The 17750-nt window shown below is 34.6% G+C and overlaps 1 protein-coding gene and 1 non-coding gene across 2 annotated transcripts in view; both read left to right on the top strand.

Annotated features, from left to right (window-relative positions):
* The window catches only part of CdGAPr (GTPase-activating protein CdGAPr), an 85443-nt gene that overhangs the window by 11640 nt on the left and 56053 nt on the right, over positions 1–17750 (top strand). The window lies entirely within an intron of this gene.
* Positions 3111–3183, top strand: TRNAK-CUU (transfer RNA lysine (anticodon CUU)). Its single transcript has one exon. It is a non-coding gene; the product is annotated as a tRNA-Lys (tRNA).

Genomic DNA, 17750 nt, shown 5'->3' with positions numbered 1-17750 from the left:
ATTTTGTTGCTGGCTCTGAACTCTGTGCCAGTGAACGATGTGAGGAGCAACAAATTTTTTTTTATGTTTCACTACCGAAAATCGACAGTTAAGCTGGCGTGGACGAATTTCTAGCAAACCGGTTTCAAAATTAATTCTACTTCCGGTTTCTATTTTGTTGCTGGCTCTGGTCACTGTGTCAGTGAACGGTGTGCGGAGCAACAAATTTTTTTTTATGTTTCACTACCGAAAATCGACAGTTAAGCTGGCGTGGACGATTTTCTAGCAAACTGGTTTCAAAATTAACTCTAATTCCGATTTCTATTTTGTTGCTGGCTCTGTACACTGTGCCGGTGAACGATGTGAGGAGCAACAAATTTTTTTTTATGTTTCACTACCGAAAATCGACAGTTAAGCTGTTGTGGACGATATTCTAGCAAACCGGTTTCAAAATTAACTCTACTTCCGATTTCTATTTTGTTGCTGGCTCTGTACACTGTGCCGGTGAACGATGTGAGGAGCAACAAATTTTTTTTTTATGTTTCACTACCGAAAATTGACAGTTAAGCTGGCGTGGACGATATTCTAGCAAACCGGTTTCAAACTTAACTCTACTTCCGGTTTCTATTTTGTTGCTGGCTCTGTACACTGTGCCAGTGAACGATGTGAGGAGCAACAAATTTTTTTTTATGTTTCACTACCGAAAATCTACAGTTAAGCTGGCGTGGACGATTTTCGAGCAAACCGGTTTCAAAATTAACTCTACTTCCGGTTTCTATTTTGTTGCTGGCTCTGTACACTGTGCCGGTGAACGATGTGAGGAGCAACAATTTTTTTTTTGTTTCACTACGGAAAATCGACAGTTAAGCTGTTGTGGACGATATTCTAGCAAACCGGTTTCAAAATTAACTCTACTTCCGATTTCTATTTTGTTGCTGGCTCTGTACACTGTGCCGGTGAACGATGTGAGGAGCAACAAATTTTTTTTTTATGTTTCACTACCGAAAATTGACAGTTAAGCTGGCGTGGACGATATTCTAGCAAACCGGTTTCAAACTTAACTCTACTTCCGGTTTCTATTTTGTTGCTGGCTCTGTACACTGTGCCAGTGAACGATGTGAGGAGCAACAAATTTTTTTTTATGTTTCACTACCGAAAATCTACAGTTAAGCTGGCGTGGACGATTTTCGAGCAAACCGGTTTCAAAATTAACTCTACTTCCGGTTTCTATTTTGTTGCTGGCTCTGTACACTGTGCCGGTGAACGATGTGAGGAGCAACAATTTTTTTTTTGTTTCACTACGGAAAATCGACAGTTAAGCTGTTGTGGACGATATTCTAGCAAACCGGTTTCAAAATTAACTCTACTTCCGATTTCTATTTTGTTGCTGGCTCTGTACACTGTGCCGGTGAACGATGTGAGGAGCAACAAATTTTTTTTTTATGTTTCACTACCGAAAATTGACAGTTAAGCTGGCGTGGACGATATTCTAGCAAACCGGTTTCAAACTTAACTCTACTTCCGGTTTCTATTTTGTTGCTGGCTCTGTACACTGTGCCAGTGAACGATGTGAGGAGCAACAAATTTTTTTTTATGTTTCACTACCGAAAATCGACAGTTAAGCTGGCGTGGACGATTTTCGAGCAAACCGGTTTCAAAATTAACTCTACTTCCGGTTTCTATTTTGTTGCTGGCTCTGTACACTGTGCCGGTGAACGATGTGAGGAGCAACAAATTTTTTTTTTATGTTTCACTACCGAAAATCGACAATTAAGTTGACGTGGCCTGTGTTATTTTTGGCGCCAATGAAAAAAATTCAAAATTTTCACTGTTTTTATGCAGCAACAAATTAGCAACAAATTCACCTGCATTTTTGCAACGATCCATCCCTTTTTCCAATTTCTTCACGCTACCTTAACGTTAAGCTAGAACTGTTGCTGATTTTCAGCGAACGGGTTGAGCAACAAAATCGTCATTATAGCAACTAATTAGCAACAAATAAGCAACAAATTCTGGTGTTGTGTTTTTTTAATTTCGCTAATTTTTCATCGCCAGCTTTACGTACCTGTTATAGGCTATATTTCATCACGCTACGGGCAACAGGAGTGGAGCCACGGGGGTGAAACCGCGCGGAGCAGCTAGTATATAATATTATTCCTGATTTACAATATTTCTAGTAGGAATGCTAATTTGTACGTGAATATTCCCAATTTTTGGAAGCTCAAAGGGACGAGCAGATGAGCCCATAGGATGAGCCCTATAATTCACTTAATAAAATAATCATTCTTTGCATTCTTCCTAAATCCTAGATGCTAAAATAAAATATTTACCTGAATTCGGTTAAACCACATGGCAAACCTACACTCAGGGGGCGGTAGGTGACAATAGGAGTCTGCCGCGCACTTCCGGGGTTTTTACTATTTTATTTTTTTGTAGTTTTTTTTAAATTATGTCTCGTGCCCACCGATGCGTTGGGGTGGATTGGTCCTAATTTTGAATTTCCAATTTTGTATTGTTAGTTTTAAATTTTAATGGAGGTAAAATTTTTGGTTTTTGTGGTTGATAAAAATGTTGAATAATGATATTTCACCGTTTGTATTCTAATTATTAATAACTTATTTTTTTATTGTTTATTAAAGTAATATTTCACAATACATATAAATCTCTTATATATAAAATTCTCGTGTCACAATGTTAGTCTGCATACTCTTCCGAAACGGGTGGACCGATTCTCATGAAATTTTCTGTGCATATCGGGTAAGTCTGAGAATCGGCCAACATCTATTTTTCATATGTACCACGGGCGAAGCCGGGGCGGACCGCTAGTCTTATGTATAAAATTCTCGTGTCACAATGTTAGTCTGCATACTCCTCCGAAACGGGTGGACCGATTCTCATGAAATTTTCTGTGCATATCGGGTAAGTCTGAGAATCGGCCAACATCTATTTTTCATATGTACCACGGGCGAAGCCGGGGCGGACCGCTAGTTATGAATAAAATTATCCGAGCATTGCATTGGATCTAATTAATTTTATTATAACGAATTATCTTGTCAATGTTTATAAATATTTAATTTCCATTTAACATCGACGTTGAAGATATGTTAAAGATTTTCGCAGAAGTTCCCACAGCCCGGCTAGCTCAGTCGGTAGAGCATGAGACTCTTAATCTCAGGGTCGTGGGTTCGAGCCCCACGTTGGGCGGCAAGCTTTTTTTATTTTTTTATATGTATACTTTTTAACGCATTTTTTACCAATTTTTTACTATTGCCACTATTTTTAATTCAATACGGTACTTGATTGTTACCGTATTTATTTTCCTAATCATTTGTTAAAGTTTTATTGTAATAATTTATTTATTTGGAAGAGCTTTTGATATTTTTAAAAGTATTTACGACTTCTAAATTTGTCCGTAGCTACTTATAAGCGTCTATACTCTATACTATAATAAAATATCGATATTTAGCCAAAAATATTCCCACCGCACTGACCACATGCTGTGTTTCATACATTTTTAGCTTCACATTGTAATTAATTATAAACACGTGTTTTTATAGCGTTATTTATTGGTTATAGGCTGATTCTTAATGTACTTAGAATAGATTTTTTTAACGTTTTTTTATGTATCGTTCGTAATTTTAATTAGGTATTACAATATGTAATTATAAAAAAAATGTGTGCGTGTACTAGTGTACACACGTATGAAGTGAAACTTATTTATGACCTTATTTTTCAAAAAATAATTTTCTATATGCAACTTTACAGAAATACGTCAATCACGCGTGTAAGGGTTAAAAACAAGATGGCGCGTAACGGAAAAATGTCACGGGTAACGAAAAAATGTTACACTAAATTTTTTTCCAACCCCGATAAAGAAGTTTCAGTTCAATAGGAAGTAGATAATCAAGCTAGAAATTTTAAAGAGCTTTAATAAAAGCATATAAAAGTAATGTCGGAGGCGAAAGCTAGAATTTGTCAAATATCTACATATTTCCGCAAAAGAATAATTTCGCTCTGCCATTAATTTGCAATGTGACATACGAAGACGTGTTTAGACTTTATATATGTAGGGTTGTCACAATTCAATATTCAATTAACACTATTTCTTTTTTTAATATAATTCTCCAAATAATATACCTACTTGATTATTGAAAAAGTTGCTGTACGGTTTAGGAAATGAAATGTTATGTTGATACGTTCTTTGGTGGTAAATATTAAAAAATTGTAATGACGTTTCAAAAGTGTTTCTAGAAGAAGTCTATTTGAATAAATAAATGTTTGAGTTTGAGTTTTGCTAATGAAAATTGAGTGCAGGTTGAAAGTTTGAGTTTGAGCATATTTTCAAATATTTAATTAAGTTTGGTAAATGACTTATTATAATGATAAATTATTTGCTTAGTTCTAATACAAAGTCGCTACAGTAGTTTGCTTCACTCATTGATGATGAAAATGTGCGTGAAACTATAATTTTCAATATTTTATACCAGCACGAACTTGTCTATATTAATCGAATTCGATTAAATGTTTTGTTATATTGTATATTTCGTGTCTTGAAGACAAATGTTAAAAGAAAGGCCCTGCATTCGTGCAGTTGTTGGCCTTTAAATTTTCCCCAAGTTGGCAGCCCTGGCATTTCTGCGGCAGTGAAAATAATAATTGTAATGCCGGCCTCGGTGCTTCTCAAAATAGTGTCGCTTTCGTTGTCGTGAGAAATGTAGTATATTATGATTTGTATGTTGTGTGGTAAAGGTCAATTTTATATAGAGAACGGGTATGTACTATGTAACGATTGTTGTGAGTCTTGATAACGGTGAATTTTAATTTAAGTATAAGTATAGATGCCGTTAATAACAATTTTTTGTATGTAGATAGGTTTATGTAGGTAGAGTCTGTACCTACCTGACCAGGCAAACATTGATTTGATAGAATACCATTATTACTTAAGGGTATGAAAAATGGTTGACAAACTATTCTCAGAGAAATATATACATAAAAGTTTCATATAAATGGATATCGGTGCAGCAGTTTTTGAGTTTATGGCTAACAGATATACGCTGCGGAGGATTTTATTATATAATCTGTAGAGATAGTTATGACTGAAATAGTCAATACTGTAAACTGGGGCATTGAAATAATCCATCCTTGATGATAATGCGATTATTTTATTTTTAAATATAAAATAGTTATCGCAAGAAATTAAAGAATCTCTGACGCATATCAAAATGGTCGGTATATCAAATGTATTCCCGTGCGGAAACCAAGGTCCTTTTATTTTTGCTTCAGTTTTGTCAGTTTTATGGGACTTCAGAAGTTCAGAATGATAATATGTAGTAAGTTTTAAGAATTCATTATCTATACATATAATAAATCTGTAGAAGGGTCAATTCTGTACATTGAAAATATTGAAAAAATAAATAGCAGGGGGTGTTACTGGATCGATACCAAACCCAAATATGTGATTAAAAATTTTTTTGTCTGTCTGTCTGTCTGTCTGTCTGTATGTGAAGACGTCACGTGAAAACTAACGGTTCGATTTCGATGAAACTTGGTATAATTATACCTTATTATCCTGGGCGTAAAATAGGATACTTTTTATCCTGGAAAAATACGTAGAAAAAAAATAATCTTAATTTTTCAGTTTTATCCATAGCCGCGAACACACGTTGGGTATTATTATAGGCCTAGCCGGGTTTTGGGTCCAATAGATATTTATAAGATGTTATTGTCAGAGTTACTCAAAATGGAGAAATAAACCATCCACGCGAAGACCGACATCCGCGCGGACGGAGTCGCGGGCGGAAGCTAGTTATAAATATGAACATACATTTTGTATTGTATTATCTACCAATACCATTTAATATATACTTATACCTACTTACACTCAAACCATGATAAAAATGCATATTTTTAGTAAGTAAGTACATTTCGTGCAGGTAAAAAAATATTTGACAAAATTTTCAATCGAAGTAGGTTACCTAAATATTTTTTGGATTTATTTTTTTAAATCATAAGCGTTACACAATTTAAAAAAAAACATCGAAACCACTAAATACGTTGGTTTAATATTTTTTCGGTTTTTTTAAATCTGGATGTACCTATGAAGTGCGCGCCAAAGCGTACGCGTTGCGCGATTTAAAAAAAACACCTTCCCGCCAAGTTCATTGTCATTTCCGTTAGCTGTCAATTAACGACGGCCATGTTTAATGGCGACGCTCAATCAGTGACGTTTGTGATTTGTGGTGTATTGTGTGGAATAAGTACCTTTTAAATCACGTTTAAATAATAATTTAATAATGAATTGAATTGAGAAGGAATTGAAGAGGTTTAGTATGACAATATGAAGGAGAAGTGGTAATTAAACCTATTGACGAATATTTTTAGGACACAAAAACAGACACAGTTATCTTTTATAACTTGTTACAGGTTTTTCTGTAATATCTTTTTTTATAATCTCTCAATATAATACGCAGTCTTTTCTTTTCTTCCAATTTTTAACAAGCTTTTATAAGCTTCACCTGTACGTTTGGACCCACTTTAAACAGACAGATTAATTATTTATTATTCAAACTTTGTACATTTATCACGATACAATAATATTAGATGTTAGTTTTTTTAAACTTCATAAATTAAGTATTTACATTTTTTTTCATCGTTAACATTATGTAAAAAGACCTCCCACACATAATTTATAAGTTCAGGTAGCCAGTTTTCGTACGGTATTCCGTATTGAATAGAATAAAAAGCACAGTGTGACCTTACCGCTAAGGTCAGCCATCGAACCTGGATAACGGCATGCGTTGTATCTCTAGTTATGGTCAAATGTTGAATTGTATGGGGAATTGGGATGTATTATTGGTTGCTTTTTGGTTATGTTCTAAAAGTAGGTACCTACGTTTTGTAGCTAAGTGTAGGTTTTTGTTGGTTGTGTTGTTTGCGTGGTCATCAGGTTTTAGGAGTTTGCAATCCATACTAATATGTATTATAAATGCGAAAGTAACTCTGTCTGTCTGTCTGTTACTCAATCACGCCTAAACTACTGAACCAATTTGCATGAAATTTGGTATGGAGATATTTTGATACCCGAGAAAGGACATAGGCTACCTTTTATTGCGAAATATGTACCACGAGCGAAGCCGGGGCGGACCACTAGTTTTGAATAAATAATACTGCGATGAAATGTCAAAATCTATTTATCAGCAGCCGTATTTACTTAAGATTTCCTGCTACAAAAGACTTTTTGAAAGCGATGATGATGATGAAAATTTGGTTTGTTATTTCATGGTTGTAAATAAGTATGTAAATTCATTTGTAAAAACATGTATTTTCTGATTATTAACCGCTCACTATGTTTATAAATAGAGGCAATTTATATTATACATATAAGTAACAATGTTAACTAAAAATCCATTGCATACCCTAATAGTACGAAATAACAATGTAATAATCCATACTAATATTATAAATGTGAAAGTAACTCTGTCTGTCTGTCTGTTACTCAATCACGCCTGAACTACTGAACCAATTTGCATGAAATTTGGTATAGAGATATTTTGATACCCGAGAAAGGACATAGGATAGGTTTTATCCCGGAAATCCTACGGGAACGGGTTTTTCTCTGAAAACGCGGGCGAAGCCGCGGGCGGAAAGCTAGTACAGTATATAAACATGCACACGTATCCCGAAAGTAGATCAAACGATACACTGTACACATCCTACAATTATATCCCCCGTATAACTTCGTCCTCATTATAAAGTTGGAGATTACGCAGTTTTATTAGCTAAACGATTAACCAGGGATGTACTGTGTAGTATAATGGGGCCCTGTTTTAGGATACAAAAATTAAAGAAAGAAATTACCTTAATTTGTTGTCGCCGTAATAATTGCAAAGTTAATAAAGGAAACCTTGCGTGTTTTTGGATTTTTAACAAGTATTATCGTTATCCTTACAAATAGAAATAACAATCATAAATGTGAAAGTGTTTGTATGACTGACTTTGATTTTTTGAGTCAGCAAGCAAACAGCTAATTACTTACACTAAAAAAACTGGACGTTTACTTAATAGTTATTATTTTCAAATCATCTTCATGATATATGTAAGAATAATATTAGTAGACTATGTATCTGTTCATAACCACATTCGCTGTTACTTGTTCTATTCTGTGAATTGTGGTAAAATGTTTTAAATCTAAGCTACAATTTATCACTCGCATTTTTAATCCAGTAAAACGGATTTCATTTATTAATTGGGGCCTCTAATCGACTCTAGTCCGTACCTGTCTATAATCATAGTTCGCAGTTAACACGGTCTTACTAGAAAGTGAAATGAGATCATCTAATTATGTATGTTGTGTCGAGATGTAGGACGCATGTTAAGTTTATGGATTTTATCGTACATTTTGGTGGTTTTCATGTATTGTATTTATATTTTACTAGCTGCTCCGCGCGGTTTCACCCCCGTGGCTCCACTCCTGTTGCCCGTAGCGTGATGATTGATGAAATATAGCCTATAACCTTCCTCGATGAATGGGCTATCTAACACCGAAAGAATTTTTCAAATCGGACCAGTAGTTCCCGAGATTAGTGCGTTCAAACAAACAAACAAACTCTTCAGCTTTATAATCTTATATATAAAATTCTCGTGTCACAATGTTAGTCTGCATACTCCTCCGAAACGGGTGGACCGATTCTCATGAAATTTTCTGTGCATATCGGGTAAGTCTGAGAATCGGCCAACATCTATTTTTCATATGTACCACGGGCGAAGCCGGGGCGGACCGCTAGTATTAGTATAGATACGGTGTGATAATGTTTTAACAACATAATAATTATGTTTCTTTAGTTAAGATACGTGATACACATTTCGTTTATTTCTATCTGATAGTTACCTGTGACTGCATCAATGCAGGAATTTGAAAATCACTATTAATTAATATTACAGAACAAAGAGTACATAAATAATAATTATAATAGTGCTTCATTTTTTTTTATTATACTTTACGAACTACACTATTTTTTTAAGCTGTTGCATAAGATAAGCTGGTTGTGCATAATAAGATTTCTTTACTTAGAACCTTTTTAAAGACTTGTTACCTTCAGTATTTATTTACGTCTCTGATTAATCTCTTTTTTATTGATAAAACTAGAACAAGATCTCATGCCATGATTTATTCATTACTAGCTGCGCCCCGCGGTTTCACTCGCACTGCTCCGCTCCTGTTGGTCTTAGTGTGATGATATATATAGCCTATAGCCTTCCTTGATAAATGGACTATCTAACACCGAAAGAATTTTTCAAATCGGACCAGTAGTTCCTGAGATTAGAGCGCTGGAACAAACAAACAAAATCTTCAGCTTTATAATATTAAGTTTAAATATAATATAATATAGTATGGATTCATTTATTGAATTAATTGAGTATTATTATTTTTATATTCCAAAGGTTGCAGTGTAACCCGATTGTACAGAATGCGGTCTGGGTTAAACTTGATATGCGATGTAAAATGAAGCTACCACAGCCGGTGGCCAAACACGAGATCTTTATATTGATTTATTATTTATTAAACGTATATGTACAGTGTATGTACGTGCATCCTATCCTATCCTACTTCCTACTAATCTTATATATAATAAAACCGGCCAAGTGCGAGTCGGACTCGCGCACCGAGGGTTCCGTACAAAAATAAATATATATATTTTGTAATGTAACTAAAAATTTAAGGTTTTCGGAATTTTTCCTTTATGTGTGCTATAAAACGTTGCTTCATGCCAAATTTCAAGATTCTAGGTCGACTGGAAGTACCCTTTAGGTTTTGATTCCCTTGCGAGTACTTGCGAGTTTCAAAATATGCAGCTTAAATTGCTGTTTCTTTTGATTGCGTTGACATAGAAGTTTGATTTTGTTACAGCTTAAAGGTATTATAGACCTGAGTATTTGGTATGAATTTCATTTTTATACCTCTACGCGTTTATGAGGAAATGGGTAGTAAGTTTAAAATTATAAAAAAAAATATATTATGTGATGTAACTAAAAATTTATGGTTTTCGTAATTTTTCCTTTATCTATGCTATAAGACGTTGCTTCGTACCAAATTTCAAGATTCTGAGTTCACGGGAAGCACCCTGTAGGTTTTGATTCCCTTGCAAGTGTCGAAAATTTGCGGCATAAACGGCTGTATCTTTTGATTGCGTTGGCTTAGAAGTTTGATTTTTTCACAGCTTCAAGGGACAGTAGACCTGAGTAATTAATATAAATTTCAGCTTCATACCTCCACGCGTTCCTGAGAAAAAGGGTCTTGACAGACGGACGGACGGACAACAAAGTGATCCTATAAGGGTTCCGTTTTTTCCTTTTGAGGTTGGGAACCCCAAAAATGAATCGCAAAATGTGTTGGTAAGCGCATAACTCGAGAACGGCTGAACCGATTTCGATAATTCTTTTTTTATTATATTCCTTGAAGTACGAGGATGGTTTTTATGTAGAGAAAACGTAAATATATACCACGGGCGAAGCCGGGGCGGACCGCTAGTATTATATATTCGAAAGTTTGTGACGATGGATGTATGTGTATGTGTAGGTGTGTACTGTGTATATTGTATGTATAGGTGTGTATGTTTTTGTATTAAACCAAATGTGGGTCAAAATCGAGACTAAAAGAGGAGGTTACTAAACATATAGCTGAAGCTAATAAAATAATGTTTAAAATAGAAAGAATATCAATAACTAGCTGTGCTCCGCGGTTTTACCCGCAGTGCTCTGCTCCTGTTGGTCTCAGCGAGATAATCTTTAGCTTATAGCCTTTCTCGATGGGCTATCTAACACCGAAATAATTTTTCAAATCAGACCAGTAGTTCCTGAGATTAGCGCGTTCAAACAAACAAACTCTTCAGCTCCATACTATAAGTGTCATATCAATATCTATACCGATTCGACCTCTCCACGCTACAAGATTGCACAGCAGCATTCACTTTCTCCGTGACTGATGCTGATCGATGGTTCAGTTTATCAGCGTGTCTTTATCTTATGTAAGTAATTGTATTGTTATTGGTTAACAGTAGAGGCATTTGGTAATGATGGATTTGGGTGAAATAGATAAGGCTTATAAATGAGTGGACAAGTCACACGGATTTATAGGTCGCTTTGGGCAAGCAGAAAATCGACAATGAAAAATAAAAAATGTCGAAAAAATTGTATTTTTTGGTATTTCAGTACAAATAAAATAATTTATACGTATGCAAAAGATATAGCTGCTATTCCGGAAGGCTTTGTTTTGCTGTAACATCCTTATTATTTAGAATAGTTACTCGTTAAGAAAAGCTTGTTTATTTCAGAAGTGGGAAGCTTTCGTTCATAATAATAGCGGTTTGCAGGAGGGAATTGAATAGTATTTTTAAGCTATTGCATAGCTTTTATCTCAGACTTTGAGCGCGGCGACCGAATTTAAAAATTCCGTAACGAAAAAACCTAACACCCCCCCATTCCAACCGGCACAGCGATGCGATGCTATTTAATACCGCGGCAGTCCTCGAGTGCCACACGTATTTTTTTTTAAATTTTATTTTACTAAGTAACGCAGCTGGACAATTAGCAATAACTTTAAATTTTGTTCCTCTGATTTATTTTATACCTATTTGGCATTAAACATTGAAAACTTTGTATTTAATAAAAAATTCCGTACTAATACTTATAAGAAGCATTGGTGACTCAAATAAAAATTTGCAGGTCATGCGTAGGAGTGCTTGAGTATGCAGAAATTGAATTGTCCTCAATGCATGTTGCGTACAAATACAGTGTACATCACCATTGAGAAAATTTAATTCTTATATAAATGTTATTTTTATAGTACTTCGAATTCGTTTAGTCAAGATGTATGAAATGGTCCTTTGATAAACATGGCTATTAAAACTTAACGAAAAACCCGCATAGTTCCCGTGCCTATTTCCAGAAAAAAAGTAGCTTATGTCCTATTCTGGCCCTGGGTCTTCAGCTATCAACATACCAAATTTAGTTGTAATCTGTTCAGTAGTATTTGCGTGAAAGAGAAACAAACATCCACCCATCCTCACAAATCACGATCCCGTGGGATTTCCGGGATAAAACCTATCCTATATACCGGGGTAAAAAGTAGCCTATGTCCTTTCTCGGGTATCAAATTATCTCCATACCAAATTTCATGCAAATTGGTTCAGTAGTTTAGGCGTGATTGAGTAACAGACAGACAGACAGAGTTACTTTCGCATTTATAATATTAGTATGGACTATGAGAGCTTTAATTCCACATAACATATCCAAGATATGCGTGGGAGAGTCACTGAGCACACATATAGCGTTCATCTGAGGCCAAAGACACTTATGACGTTATGAATGTCAAATGCAGTGAAGCTGTGTGTATGTAATTGTGGTATGTAGGTACTACAATATTTTATGTTTTACAATTTTTCTACTTTCCGAATCCGAATGGTAAAAATATATTATGACGATTCAAAAGTGCTTCTAGAAGTCTTTTTAAAATCCTTATTTATAATGTGTAAGTATATAAATATGTAAATGTTTTTTCATATATTTTTTAGCATAGCTAGTATATTATAGGCAAAGCGTATACGGCATTTTAACAACAAAAAGCTCAAAAAACCGTTAAAAGCTATTAAGTGCTAAAACACACGGGCCACTACATCTACAATACAACTACGGAACGAATCTCTACGTAATGTTTACGCTCTGGTGGTGTAACAAAAACAATTGACACGCCTCGTTGAGTGAGGTAAGACGGTGGCCATTAGGGCATGCACCCGGGTTTACCCGGTTCCGAAAAACCCGGGTAAACCCGGGTTTTTTGATGATCTTGAGAACCGGGTCTGAATAGTATGAAACCCGGTTCTCCCGGTTCCGACCAAAATATTAAAATATAAAGTATTATTTATATTTTGCTGCATTATTTTAACAAAATTGTATCTGGCAACGTCAGACTCACGTGCATTGCGAATTTTCGTGCCACGCCTCAAGCGTGGCTCTGATTGGTTGTCTAACCTTAGATGCTATAAGTTTCCTACGGTTGTATTACCTACCAAAAAAAATATTTAGGCTTCGAAAATGACAAAAATTAGGCTACAGAAATATTTTTTCTAGATTTATCGTGAATTTGAAAAGCTGTTGATTTTACTTTTTCATATAATGATCCAGTCATGTTTTTGTTTTTGGTATCAAGCTGAAATTTATATCGAATACTCAAGTCTTCGGTCCCTTTTATGTGAAAAAGTCAAACTCACAAACCAACGCATCAAAAGATACAGCCGTAAATGCTGAAAATTTTCGCAAATTTTGACATTCGCATGGGACTCAAAACCTACAGCTGGGTACTTTTCATGAACACAGAGCCTTTAAATTTGGTAAAAGTAACGTCTTATAACACAGATAAAGGAAAAATTGCTAGAAACATAAATTTTAAAGTTACAACATTATAAAAAATAGGTTTGTTCGGAGCCCTTGGAGCGCGAGTCCGACTCGCACTTGGCCGGTTTTGCACGCCTCATAAGCGAAGCGTTGAGGTGGGTACTACTGTCACTTCGCGCAAAACATCTGATTTTTCAAACTTAAAATGTCTTTATGTATCATACATTGCACTTGTAAGATAATACATACACACACATATTAAGAAAAAACACTATTTTTAACATTCATGATATTTTTGATGTCATTTTTGTTATTTAAACTAGTTAAAAAACAGTTTAAAAAAGTTCTGTCTTGGACGTCCGTGTGTCTGTATGTGCGGAGGATTTTCTTGTTAACACGATAGCGACCGAAATACTTTACTAATCGAGTCTTTTTTTTTCTCTTACGCTTGAGTATGCTCAGGAATAGAACCCTTTCATTTTTCAGGGTCTGATTCGATGTGGTTTAATTGTTATTAAATAAACAAAAATAATAATTAATAAATAATTATTAAAAAAAAATTATGAGGCGTGCACTTTTGGATTTTCCAAACTATTTTACTTTACAGTTTCCAGTTAATGAATAAGGTTTAAGTTTATATGTGATATTATGATAACAAGGTACTTTTATAAGACTGATAATTAATAAAGAGAAGTATTGAAATTTTGTTTCTTTATTAATTTAATAAAATAAGACACAAGCCGCGAAAAATAAAAGGCCCATCAGGTACTTTTATAGTTACTTTTGTTTAATTTTGTATTTTTTCCGAAGTATTATAAAAGAACCGGGTAACCCGGTTCTACCCGGTTCTGAGCTCGATTTGGAACCGGGTTTCAAAAACTTGGAACCGGACTCGGTTCTGCATGCCCTAGTGGCCATACTGATGGTATACGTGTGTATACTGTATGTACTAGATTTTCAAAGAAAAACCGGCATAGTTCCCGTTCTTGTGGGATTCCTGGGATCAAAATGAATAATGTCTTATCAGCTATCTATTTACCAAATTTCATTTTCATAGCATAGATGATATTATTATGTGTGGTTGCGATTTTGCCAAGTTACCTATCCAAATATTCTGACAGTATTCAGTTTAAAAAAAATTTGTCTGTACTGTCACAAAATAATAACTAGTAACTAGCGTGTACTGTTCGATAGTGAGAACTGATGGTATTACCACAAAAAATTTAAACACAGTCTAACTTTAAACCATGGATCTGTCACTTTAATAGTAATTAGTAGTCTATGTGAAATACGACAAAACCAGATTAAAGAGAACCCGCGCTTAAAGTTACTGATAACTTACGTGAATATTTTTGATCATTTCAATTTACACTAATACCAATAAAGAGGTAAGATTCAACCATCCGTTTGTTTGTTTGAAGTATTTAAATTTACCTGGCCAGTATGTTTTAATCTCTGGTTAACCCAGTCAAAGCCAGAACCAGCCGCTAGTCTCATAATCTTGCGTGATTTGCACTTTTACAAACAACACACCATTCTCCATATATCCACACCTTAAGTATTCATTTTTTGTCCCCAAACGACCGTAATGTAACAGCTTGTTAACGTTTTTGTGAACCGTAATAGATAAACAGTGGTTTTTGCGTGTGCGCATGATTCATGCAGTTTTTAGTTGAGTACTGTATGGTACTGTTATTATACCATGTTGAAGATAATCAGGTGGAGTGTTGTATATGGACAGTTATGGATGTATTTGGGAGCTTGAATAAGCAGACATTTTTATAATTTATACCTAGTCTATACTAATATTATAACGCTGAAGAGTTTGTTTGTTTGATACGCGCTAATCTCAGGAACTACTGGTCCGATTTGAACAATTATTTCGTTGTTAGATAGCCCATTTATCGAGGAAGGCAATAGGCTATTTATCATCACGATAAGACCAACAGGAGCTGAGCACTGCGGGTAAAATCTCGGTGCGGGGCACAGCTAGTGTATAATACTCGCGTAAAATCAAACACTAGAAAATACTATACTAGTCTTGTAGATTAACTGATTACTGAACTGAACTAAATCGCGTTTAAAATCCGTCAAAAACTTTAATTTCTAAGACTAGTTTATTTTCATTATTACATAAATAGTAAACACACAAGTAACTTGTTACGTAGCGTAAATTAAAAATACATAAAGTGGTATTTAGCGGAGACTAGTTATAAATATTATGTCATTAGTGCATTGCCCTTTGAGAGATTATACAATTATATTCTTGTTTTTGCAAGGAAATATAGTAGGTAATAAAAATATGTTATGTAGCCGTAGGCCCATTTTATTATTTTAGGTTCCTACTAGCTATTGGCCGCGAGGAAAAAAGACAATGACTTTTAGGGAATATAAATTTTAATATAAAGAATGAGCGTGTGTGACGAGCACACGTGTCAGAAGTGAAACTTCTTAGGCAAGATTCAAAGATGCCAAAATCGTCGCCTTACTCTACGACGTCACGGTATTGCCATTTTGTTTGATTTACAATAATATAATGGTCCATGGATCTTGCACGGGTGAAAGAATTTTTCTAATCGGTCCAGTTGTAGTTTTAGCGTAAAAGCATTATAAACATAAATACAAAAACAAATGTTTCATCTCTAATAAATTTGTTTATACGTATAAATTGAATCATACGATATTCCTCGTACGCTGCAGATATAGTAATTAACAATTAGAGCGTATACGCACTATGCGGGTAGCCGCATTGCGGGTAGCCGTCCGGCTGACCGCAAGCACAATTATGTACGTAATATTCATTTCTATGCGCACTGCGATGCGGCTACCGCAGACCGCACAGTGCGCATAGAAATGAATATTACGTACATAATTGTGCTTGCGGTCAGCCGGACGGCTACCCGCAAGCACAATTATGTACGTAACCGCAGACCGCACAGTGCGCATAGAAATGAATATTACGTACATAATTGTGCTTGCGGTCAGGCGGACGGCTACCCGCAATGCGGTTACCCGCATAATGCGTATACGCTCTTAGGGACATACAAATAATAATAAAGACTTGAACTGAGTCAGAATTACGTCATACAATTAAGAGCCCCTTGTACTGAAAGTTTAGGCATTTTAGGCACTGAGATGGCTCGCGCCCGCGTTGCGCAGGAGCCGGCGCGGCATGAACTCCGGTGACCTATGAAGGCGGGCGATTATGCCACAGTATAAATAAATCAGTAGTTCGATTTTATTTGCTATCGTAGGAATGTTGTTGATAAATAAATTTACTACTTATCCTATACCATTAAACGAGCAATATTTGCATATTTATATATTTGTTTGTATATATACAGTGTGGAAATTTTCGATGTGCCCTGAATGGAAAGTACTTGAAATACTAGGGATAGCAAATTTTTCTGAAAGGAAACATTCCTTTTTCAAATTTTATTTTATTATTCAAATCGATAGAAACAATATAAAAGATAATTTATTGTTAATTTCTCGTAAAAATTTTTTGGTCTATTTTATACATACATTTAAAGTTTAAAATGAAACTCTCGTTCTGGATACATTAATTTATTTTCTTCTGAAAATATTGGTAATAATAATTAAAAGTAAAACAAATAAAAAAGGCAAAATAAAAATTGAATATAAGTATGTAATAAGTAAGTTAGTGTATTCAACCAACTTAAAAAAGTGTGACTATTTTACAACAATTTGAATAATAATCAATTAATGATTTGTATTATTGTATACAATATCGAAGCTTTTTAAGAAATGTATAAAATACTTTTTTATGAATGAAGAAAGATGTAAAATTTTCGTCGGCGCCATCTTGGATTATAGTTTTGACCTCATATTCGTTAATTGCTACCCCAAAAACCATGAAAATGACACCCATCACGAAAAAAGTCAAATTTTCGTCGGCGCCATCTTGGATTGTTGTTTCATAAAAATAATATTTGTCATACTCATTGAATACAGATCAACCAACATCATAATAGTCTTTCTACTAGTACTTCAAAACTTTGCCGCTATTCCTATTCAATAACCCATTTTTAAAACATAATTTTAAATCACTACATAGTATAAAACAAAGTCGCTTTCACTGTCCCTATGTCCCTTTGTACGCTTAAATCTTTGAAACTACGCAACGGATTTTGATGCGGTTTTAATAGTTCTTTCGATTCCCGGTCGAAGAAAATGAATTTTTGAAAATCTTTGAATGCAGTTCTATTTCTTTTTAAAAATAAAGGATATTTGCTATCTCCAGTATTTCTAGTACTTTCACCCAGGGCCCATCGAAAATTTCCACACTGTATTTACAAACAAATATATTAATATGCAAATATTGTTCGTTTAATAGTATAGAATAAGAAGTTAATTTATAT

This window comes from Colias philodice, chromosome 30 (assembly GCF_061535455.1).
Source record: "Colias philodice isolate Cphi_HAF_F1 chromosome 30, ilColPhil1 Martin Lab GWU primary, whole genome shotgun sequence".
Taxonomy (NCBI): domain Eukaryota; kingdom Metazoa; phylum Arthropoda; class Insecta; order Lepidoptera; family Pieridae; genus Colias; species Colias philodice.
This window is presented reverse-complemented; position numbering and strand designations above follow the sequence as displayed.